The sequence below is a fragment of the Schistocerca gregaria genome, chromosome 5 (assembly GCF_023897955.1).
Source record: "Schistocerca gregaria isolate iqSchGreg1 chromosome 5, iqSchGreg1.2, whole genome shotgun sequence".
Classification (NCBI taxonomy): domain Eukaryota; kingdom Metazoa; phylum Arthropoda; class Insecta; order Orthoptera; family Acrididae; genus Schistocerca; species Schistocerca gregaria.
The window spans coordinates 184,493,741-184,504,654 of NC_064924.1; positions in this window are offsets into that span (position 1 = coordinate 184,493,741).

The following is a 10,914-nucleotide window of genomic DNA, read 5'->3' on the forward strand; positions in this document are numbered from 1 at the left end:
CTACTGGCAACCAAATATTAACACTATTGAAAGTTTGACCAACAGAAATACTAGGGAGCTAACAACTTCTATTCCATGGAAAGAACTAAATGAAAGACTATCAGATGATCACTTAATCTATGAAGCATGAAACTCTAAATAAAGAATTCAAAATGTATGGAACCCAGACGAGATAAAGTGATCAGAGATAACATTTATCCAAGAAAAGAATTGTAGCCGTATCTAGCTGTATGTTCGCTGTGAATACAATGAAAAACTTCAATGGAAGTGTTAATTCACTCTCTTGTAGACGTCGTGATAGAGGCACGCCTATTGACCGATACTAGATTGTTCCTGACCGATCTGGAATTTTAAAGTTTTTCAAGTATCATCTTGAAGTTTTTGTCAAAATATTGAAGAAAGGTAATGGAGCATTTACCGCTTAGCCAGATAACAGAACAGATATTATACGCGAGGGAAAAGTAACTCTTATGATAGTTAATCAATTCTGGAACTTAGTCGTCATGATCTGTGATCGTCACTAACATTGAAGGACGCACCAATATACCAAACGCCGACATAAACTCTAGAAATAGACTTGAGTAGGAAACAAATACACGCAATCATGAAGCGTTCACAGGTACACCGTGTTGTCGGACGCTGTAGTCAATGTCAGAATTACTGATATAAATCGTAGCTTCAATTCCATGAATGACAGATCGTTGTGCTTCCTAGAACAGTGGTTATATAATTCAGAAGTTCAATAAACTCAGTAATAACTTTAATATTTCATGCCGTCTACTTCATTTAATTTAACTTTATTGTCTAACGCTGAAATAATAATTTTGTTGATAGAAGATGGAAGCTAAAGGTGATTAAGTGACATTATTAACAGTGAAAAGTAATCGAACATTTTATTACGAAGCTTTCTGTACGTTACTTAGAGAATACATTATCTCTGGACTTACGACGTAGGAGTTGTTGAATTAGCACCGTAGCGACGCATTAACGACGCTATAATACTTTACAAATCAACATCCTCGCAAGACTATAATGTGGCATCGGCTTGACTGGTGGACCTTGTAATTCGAGATATTATCTACGTCTGAACATTTATTTGCAAACCGAGCATAAAAACTACTGTTACCAAGTTCGCGTAAGCTTAAAAGTCCGTCGCGAACACGTGAAGGATATTTGGTTTATTGTTTCAGATAAAGGGAGTTGTTGCGTTACCGAGTGGTGCAGTCACTGTGTGTAGTAGTAAAGAAGACAGACATCCTTCGAAAACCATTGCTTCAATTATAAGCGAGGGCCGCTTATAAATTTCGGCGTGCTGCTCCATGGTTAGTTACGCAGACATCTGTTAAAGGCAGATAGTATCTGAAACTAAACAAACAAATCGAGGAGGTTGTTTTAATTGTTACAGATCGGAGCTGTCGCAATCGACGGACGCCGACCTATGTCAACCAGACTTGAACAATTATCCCCATCTAGCCGACACACACGTCACACCTCTCTCTCTACGTTTCACCCACCACAATACCCTCTCACAAATTAACTATTCCTTGATGCATCGCCCATGCCTACCAACTGCACAACCACCATCAGCAACACAAGATTTACACTCTGAATTAGAAATCCCAACACTGATAGTCCCACAGCCACACAGTAATAAAATTTCGTCCTACTCAGCTAGCAATAATATCATTAGACGCAGACATGGAGCTGGAGATAGCTGGTTGTTTCCTGCTCCTCATATCTGTCGGTGGGCTTAAGTTTAGGAACACAAACTACCCTCATGCTAATAAATTAAGAAGGATAATGCTGATACATAGCGAAATAACTCTGTGGTGGGCGTATTGCGGGTTTAAATCACCTCGGGGTATGACCAAGCGGTGCATTTGACCTCCGGTCGTCGCACGGTGGAGCTGGCAGCAGTCCACATACGCAGAGACGTGTTTGTGCATGTCAGAGTACGGTACAGCGAGCAAGTGTGCAGACGTTTTCAGATGTGCTAATTGTGACTGTGTGTTGAAAATGGCTCAAAGAACGCATATTGATGACGTTATGAGGGGTAGAATACTAGGGCGACTGGAGTCTCGTCAAACACAGCAGGTCGTAGCACGGCTCTCCGTGTGCCACAAAAGTGTGATCTCAAAATTATGTCAACGATTGTAGCAGACAAAAAACGTGTCCAAGCGCTACAGTACGGGACGTCCACAGTGTACAACACCACAAGAAGACCGATATCTCACCATCAGTGCCCGCAGACGGCCACTGAGTACTGCAGGTAGCCTTGCTCGGTACCTTGCCGCAGCCACTGGAACAGTTGTCTCCAGATATACAGTCTGCAGACGACTGAAAAGACCGGAGACCTGCAAGGTGCAATCCACTGACCCCTTCTCACAGCAGAGCTCGTAAAGCCTGGTGTCAAGAAAACAGTAGATGGTCATTGGAACAGTGGTCCCAGGTTACGCTCACGGACGAGTCCAGGTATAGTCTGAACAGTGATTCTCACCGGGTTTTCATCTGGCGTGAATCAGGAACCAGATACCAACCCCTTAATGTCCTTGAAAGGGACTTGTGTGGAGGTCGTGCTTTGATGGTGTGGGGTGGGATTATGACTGGCGCACGTACACTCCTACATGTCTTTGACAGCGTAACTGGAACAGGTCAGGTGTATCGGGACGTCATTTTGCACTAGTATGTCCGCCTTTTCAAGAGTACAGTGGGTCCCACCTTCCTCCTGATCGATGATAACGCACTGCCCAACATAGTTGCCATCGTGGAGGAGTACCTCGAAACAGAAGATATCAGGTGAATGGAGTGTCTTGCCTGTTCTCCAGACCTAAACTCCATCGAGTACGTCTGGGATGCTCTCGGTCGACGTATCGCTGCACGTCTTCGAACCCCTAGACATTTCACGAGCTCCGACAGGCACTGGTGCAAGAATGGAACCCTATACCCCAGCAGCTGCTAGACCACCTGATCCAGAGGATGCGAACCCGTTGTGCGGCCTGTGTACGTGTGCATATCCAATATTGATGTCGCGGTATATGCTCAGAAAACAGTGGCGTTTTGTAGCACATGTGTTTCGGGACAGTTTTTTCAACTTATCACCAATACGTGAACTTACAGATCTGTGTCGTGTGTCTTCCCTATGTGCTTATGCTATTAGCGCCAGTTTTGTGTAGTGCCACGTTGTTTGGCACCACATTCTGCAACTATTCTTAATTTATCAGAATGAGTGTCATCAGCTGCCAAACATCGTCCAGGAGCCTTCCGGCCAAACGGGCCCATTTCATATCCGAGAGATCTGATAGCCCGGCCCGACGGCTTCAAAACCCGTCAGAGGGTATGGTACTGGACCTCGGACACTGCAAGAGGAGTTAACAGCCGCCAGCAGTAGGTTTGTCTGCCATGGCGCCAAACACCATTCAGACGGCCACCTTACAGATTCCACCGCATAGTGACACAAGTGTACCAGTGTGCTCTTACTCCAGGTTCCACATAGTGAGAATGGTAATGTAATGTCTGGTTTTAGTTTTTCAACAACTCTCTAGTTACTAGCAAGCAGAACTGACAGTTTCCTGCCTTTTGAGATACTGGCATGCGCAGACTGTCACTTAGTTTGATTATAAAATACTAGTAATCTGCAACTGTACTCCCGATTCTTTAAGACAACGAACTACCGTGTATGAAACTTTGAAACGTTGTTCACATGTCTCAACGTTATAATGCCGTGTCTCCCGATTCACTTGAGACAACTGAATGTCTCGAAAACGACGGATAGTTTTAGGTGAAAAGTTAATAACAGTAAAGAGGACACCTGTCAATGGTACAGCTGGCTACCTCATAACCATTCCTACTGTGTGCCCGTCGTCAGCTTCATATTTTCAAACTGGAAACCCCCCAATTTTTACTGCATATTCGGATTCTACGCGATACGTTCGGTTTCTTTCAGGAATGCTAGTCCTGCAGGGTTCGCAGAAGAGCTTCTGTTAAGTTTAGAAAGTAGGAGACGAGGTACTGGCAGAAGTAAGGCTGTGAGGACGGCGCGTGAGTCGTGCTTGGGTAGCTCAGTTCAGTCAGCCTTCAGCGGCGCAGCGGTTCGGACGGTGTTTACGTCCCTGCCGCACGTCTGCGCGAGAGGTGTTTACGTTAAGTGTGTAGCGGTGTGTCGCGGTATACATAGAACGAATCAAGGCCTTATTGTTCCGCAAATCGACACTGAAATTTAGTTTTGTTAACGAATATGCTCGGACGAAGGCTTACGAGATCGAACGTTATTTACGGGACTAGGTGAAAATCGAACCTGACGTTCTAGTTGGCATACACTTATCTATAGTCAGCAGCGTGGTCTATGTCAAGCTCATTAATGAAGCGGCATGTGACGACCTACTACTTCGACACCGACAAGGACTTCGTTTCTGTCATTCGGACGGGAATGTTGGAGCGGTAACAGTTGAACACGCCGGCATGGGACTCCGAACGATCTGCGTCTTTGAGCTTCCTTTCGAAGTGCCAGAAGAATTGGTGACAGACGCCCTGCGTCCTTACGGAACGGTCCAATCACACGTAGCTTAAAAATGAGCGAGTTGCAAGACGTATCCTGTCCTCAATGGCGTCAGACAAATACGGATCGAACTCCGAAAACACGTTCCGTCAGACTTGTACATCGCCGGTTGTAGGGCGATTGTCATCTACGACGGACAACCAAGGACGTGCTCTGGGTGTGGGAAGGAGGGACATGTCCGTTCTGAGTGTGCTCAACGAAGGTTAATACAGCTGCCACGGGATGACCCAACCCTCACACCGCATCCGACTGTGCTCCCCATGACTTATGTCGCCGCATTACGCGATGATGTGGGCCGCGAGACAGACGCGTACCAGAACACACAGACAGCGGCAGATCGTGGCGAGCCACGAAAGGACGACGTTGCGCCGGATCGCCTGCTTCAGTCACAGGACGCCCTCTCTTCTGTACCGCTTGAGGCCCCTTCAGGTACGGCACTTGGAGACGTCGATAATACGACGGCGCATGATTCCGACGTCCCCCACGAACAACTGGAGACCATGCTGGCCTCTGATTTCCAGGCCAGGCAACGTAAACAGCGATCACCAAAACGCCGGAAGAAGCGCCGCCTCACGGTGGAGGACGACCACTCTGATCTAGCAGACAATTCTGAGACGTTTACGGGTACAGAACAGACGACCATGGATACAGAAGAACCGCCTAGCGTGGATGCAACGGTGGCCAGCGGGACGGCGGCACGACCTACCGCTCACGACGCTCCAGACACAGCGAAGGAGTTCGATAGACGGCAACAGGCCACTGAGGAGGCCACGGCGCCTGCACCGCACGACAACAATGGGACACTAAGGAACTGGTCAGAAGCGCCACCCCCGTAGGGAACAGATGATGCCGGAGGAACTGCTCCCACGCACACTCCCGGTGTAAGACCGGCAGAGTGCACTGAATAATGACGGACCATATGAGGGGACGGCGGAGGGCGTTAGTCCGACAGCAGCCTATGTACGGCAAAATTAGCGACCGTGCGGTACCCTATCTACGTTGACCGACATGCAACAAGCTTATCGGATAGGGTCTGTTAACATCAATAGCAATGGGACGCCGGTAAAAATCAAGATGCTCAGTGACATGATAAAGGCTGCGGATTTACACATAGCCCTATTACAAGAAGTTCGGATACTTCCCCCTTCGGACTTTTACGGTTACGAGATTTACTGTTCCCCGTGTGACGAGAGAGGCGTTGGCACAGCTATACTATTAAAGGAAGGGGTACGTGGAGACGACGTGGAGTATTTGCCTTCTGCCCGTGGTTCGGCCGTGATCTTAGGTGGAATACGTTTGATCATCATAAACGTACGGTCAGGCTCGGATAAGAGAAGGGACAGAGCAGATTTTTACGCCCATGAGGTTACACCGTTGTTCCAGGGACCATACGATGGTTGCATACTCGGTGGAGATTTTAATTCTGTGCTCGGCAGAAAGGACCAACAACCTAACTATACTACTAGCCAAGAACTTAGGGAGCTGGTCAACGGGATGGAATTAGTCGATACATGGGACCTGAAGTATCGCAACCAACCAGGATATACATGGAGGGGTAATTGGAAGATTAACGTCTCCCACCTGCGAGATACAGAATGCCGACGCATGCTGGAGGACACGTGGCATGGCTGCCTCCGTCGACAAAATTCTTTCGGTTCTGTCCTGCAGTGGTGGATCGAGTGCGCGAAGCCAGCTTTACGGAGGACGTTAATAGATTACGGGAAGGAGGTTTCTCAATGGCAGAGCACGACCACTGAGCTCTACTTAAAGGCTCTCCGGGAACTGTTAGCTCAACCACCTACACCAGAACGTCAGTCGTCCGTCCACCGCGTTATGGCGAAGCTGGTACAACTTGCGACGCTGAGGATGGCAGGTACGATGATACGCACGAGGTAGGACGATTTCCTGCCCAACGAGGTTCGCTCCATGGATTATGTAATAACGGAAAGACTAAGAAAGCGAATTTAATACATGAGATCGATCTCGGCGATGGCCGTCGTTTTACAACACAAAGAGACATAGCATAGGCGTCCACGGATCATTTTAGCAGATTCTATGCAGGAGGAGCTTCAATAATGAATAAAAAAATAGCAGTGCGGGTAAGCTACTACAAACAGCATGTTGTTGTTGTTGTGGTCTTCAGTCCTGAGACTAGTTTGACGCAGCTCTCCATGCTAATCTATCCTGTGCAACCCTCTTCATCTCCCAGTACCTACTGCAACCTACATCCTTGTGAATCTGCTTAGTGCATTCATCTCTTGGTCTCCCTCTATGATTTTTACCCTTCACGCTGCCCTCCAACACTAAATTGGTGATCCCTTGATGCCTCAGTACATGTTCTACCAACCGATCCCTTCTTCTGGTCAAGTTGTGCCACAAACTTCTCTACTCCCCAATCCTATTCAATACTTCCTCATTAGTTATGTGATCTACCCATCTAATCTTCAGCATTCTTCTGTAGCACCACATTTCGAAAGCTTCTATTCTCTTCTTGTTCAAACTATTTATTGCCCATGTTTCACTTCCATACATGGCTACACTCCATACAAATACTTTCAGAAAAGACTTCCTAACACTTAAATCTATACTCGATGTTAACAAATTTCTCTTCTTCAGAAACGCTTCTCTTGCCATTGCCAGTCTACATTTTATATCCTCTCTACTTCGACCATCATCAGTTATTTTGCTCCCCAAATAGCAAAACTCTTTTACTGCTTGAAGTGTCTCATTTCCAAATCTAATTCCCTCAGCATCACCCGACTTAATTCGACTACATTCCATTATCCTCGTTTTACTTTTGTTGATGTTCAACTTATATACTCCTCTCAAGGCACTGTCCATTCCATTCAACTGCTCTTCCAAGTCCTTTGCTGTCTCTGACAGAATTGCAATGTCATCGACGAACCTCAAAGTTTTTATTTCTTCTCCATGGACATTAATACCTACTCCAAATTTTTCTTTTGTTTCCTTTACTGCTTGCTCATTATACAGATTGAATAACATCGGGGAGAGGCTACAACCCTGTATCACTCCCTTCCCAACCACTGCTTCCCTTTCATGACCCGCGACTCTTATAACTGCTATCTGGTTTCTGTACAAATTGTAAATAGCCTTCCGCTCCCTGTACTTTACCCCTGCCACCTTCAGAATTTGAAAGAGAGTATCCAATCAACATTGTCAAAAGCTTTCTGTAAGTCTACAAATGCTAGAAACCTAGATTAGCCTTTCCTTAATCTAGCTTCCAAGATAAGTCGTAAGGTCAGTATTGCCTCACATGTTCTAGTATTTCTACGGAATCCAAACTGATCTTCCACGATATCGGCTTCTATTAGTTTTTCCATTCGTCTGTACAGAATTCGCGTTAGTATTTTGCAGCTATGGCTTATTAAAGTGATAGTTCGGTAATTTTCACATCTGTCAACACCGGCATTCTTTGGGATTGGAATTATTATATTCTTCTTGAAGTCTGACGGTATTTCGTCTGTCTCATACATCTTGCTCACCAGATGGTAGAGTTTTGTCAGGACTGGATCTCCCAAGGCCGTCAGTAGTTTCAATGGAATGTTGTCTACTCCCGGGGCCTTGTTTCGATTCAGGTCTTTCAGTGCTCTATCAAACTCTTCACGCAGTATCGTATCTCCCATTTCATCTTCATCTACGTCCTCATCCATTTCCATGTTGTCCTCAAGTACATCGCCTTTGTATAGACCCTCTATATACTCCTTCCACCTTTCTGCTTTCCCCTCTTTGCTTAAAACTGGGTTTCCATCTGAGCTCTTGAGATTCTTACAAGTGGCTCTCTTTTCTCCAAAGGTCTCTTTAATTTTCCTGTAGGCAGTATCTATCTTACCCCTAGTGAGATAAGCCTCTACATCTTCACATTTGTCCTCTAGCCATCCCTGCTCACCTATTTTGCTCTTGCTGTCGATCTCATTTTTGAGACGTTTGTATTCCTTTTTGCTGCTTCATTTATTGCATTTTTATATTTTCTCCTTTCATCAATTAAATTCAATATTTCTTCTGTTACCCAAGAATTTCTACTAGACCTCGTCTTTTTACCTACTTTATCCTCTGCTGCCTTGACTACTTCATCCTTCAAAGCTACCCATTCTTCGTCTACTGTATTTATTTCCCCCATTCCTGACAATTGTTCCCTTATGCTCTCCCTGAAACCCTGTACAATCTCTGGTTCTTTCAGTTTATCCAGGTCCCATCTCCTTGAAGTCCCACCTTTTTGCAGTTTCTTCAGTTTTAATCTACAGGTCATAACCAATAGATCGTGGCCAGAGTCCACATCTGCCCCTGGAAATGTCTTACAATTTAAAACCTGTTTCCTAAATCTCTGTCTTACCATTATATAATCTATCTGTACCTTTTAGTATCTCCAGTGTTCTTCCATGAATACAACCTTCTTTTATGATTCTTAAACCAAGTGTTAGCTATGACTAAGTTGTGCTCTGTGCAATCTGAATAATTTCTTTTATTTCATCATACATTTCTTCAATTTCTTCTTCATCTGCAGAGCTAGTTGGCCTATAAAATTGTACTACTGTAGTAGATGTGGACTTCGTATCTGTCTTGGCCACAATAAAACGTTCACTATGCTGTTTAAAGTAGCTTACCCGCATTCCTATTTTCCTATTCATTATTAAACCTACTCCTGCATAACCAGTATTTCATTTTGGGTTTATAATCCTGTAGTCACCTGACCAGAGACCTTTTTCCTCCTGCCACCGAACTTCACTAATTCCCACTATTTCTAACTTTAACCTGTCCATTTCCCTTTTTAAATTTTCTAACCTACCTGCCCGATTAAGGGATCTGATATTCCACGCTCCGATCCGTAGAACACCAGTTTTCTTTCTCGTGATAACGACATCCTCTTGAGTAGTCCCCGCCCGGAGACCCGAATGGGGGACTATTTTAACTCCGGAATATTTTACCCAAGAGGACGCCATCATCATTTAATCATACAGTAAAGCTGCATGCCCTCGGGAAAAATTACGGCCGTAGTTTCCCCTTGCTTTCAGCCGTTCGCAGTACCAGCACAGCAAGGCCGTTTTGGTTATTGATACAAGGCCAGATCAGTCAATCGTCCAGACAGTTGCCCTTGCAACTACTGAAAAGGCTGCTGCGCCTCTTCAGGAACCACACGTTTATCTGGCCTCTCAACAGATACCGTTCCGTTGTGGTTGTACCTACGGTACGGCTATCTGTATCGCTGAGGCACGCAAGCCTCGCCACCAACGGCAAGGTCCATGGTTCATGGGGGGGGGGGGGGGGGACAAACAGCATAGTCAACGTATTTTAGTGGCCAAGATAGACACGAAGCCCATGCCTACTACAGTAGTACAAGTTTATATGCCAACTACCTCTGCGGATGACGAAGAAATTGAAGAAATGTATGATGAGATAATAGAAATTATACAGGTAGTGTAGGGAGACGAAAATTTAATAGTTATGGGTGACTGGAATTCGACAGTAGGGAAAGGGAGAGATGGATACATAGTAGGTGAATATGGATTAGCGCTAAGAAATGAAAGAGGAAGCCGTCTGTTAGAATTTTGCACAGAGCATAACTTAATCATAGCTAACACTTCGTTCAAGAATCATGAAAGAAGGTTGTATAGATGGAAGAAGCCTAGAGGTACTGACAGGTTTCAGATAGATTATATAATGGTAAGACAGAGATTTAGGAACCAGGTTTTAAATTGTAGGGCATTTCCAGGGACAGATGTGGACCCTGACCACAATCTACTCGTAATGAACTGTAGATTAAAACGGAAGAAATTGCAAAAAGGTGGGAATTTAAGGAGGTGGAACCTGGATAAACTGACTAAACCAGAGGTTGTACAGTGTTTCAGGGACAGCGTAAGGGAACAATTGACAGGTATGGGGGAAAGAAATACAGTAGAAGAAGAGTGGGTAGCACTAAGGGATGAGGTAGGCAAGGCAGCAGAGGATAAAGTAGGTAAAAAGACGAGGGCTAATAGAAATCCTTGGGTAACAGAAAAAATATTGAATTTAATTGATGAAAGGAGGAAATATAAAAATGCAATAAATGAAGCAGGCAAAAAGGAATACAAACGTCTCAAAAATGAGATCGACAGCAAGAGCAAAATAGATAAGCAGGGATGGCTAGAGGACAAATGTGAAGATGTAGAGGCTTATCTCACTAGGGGTAAGATAGATACTGCCTACAGGAAAATTAAAGAGACCTTTGGAGAAAAGAGAGCCTCTTGTAAGAATCTCAAGAGCTCAGATGGAAACCCAGTTTTAAGCAAAGAGGGGAAAGCAGAAAGGTGGAAGGAGTATATAGAGGGTCTATGCAAAGGCGATGTACTTGAGGACAACATGGA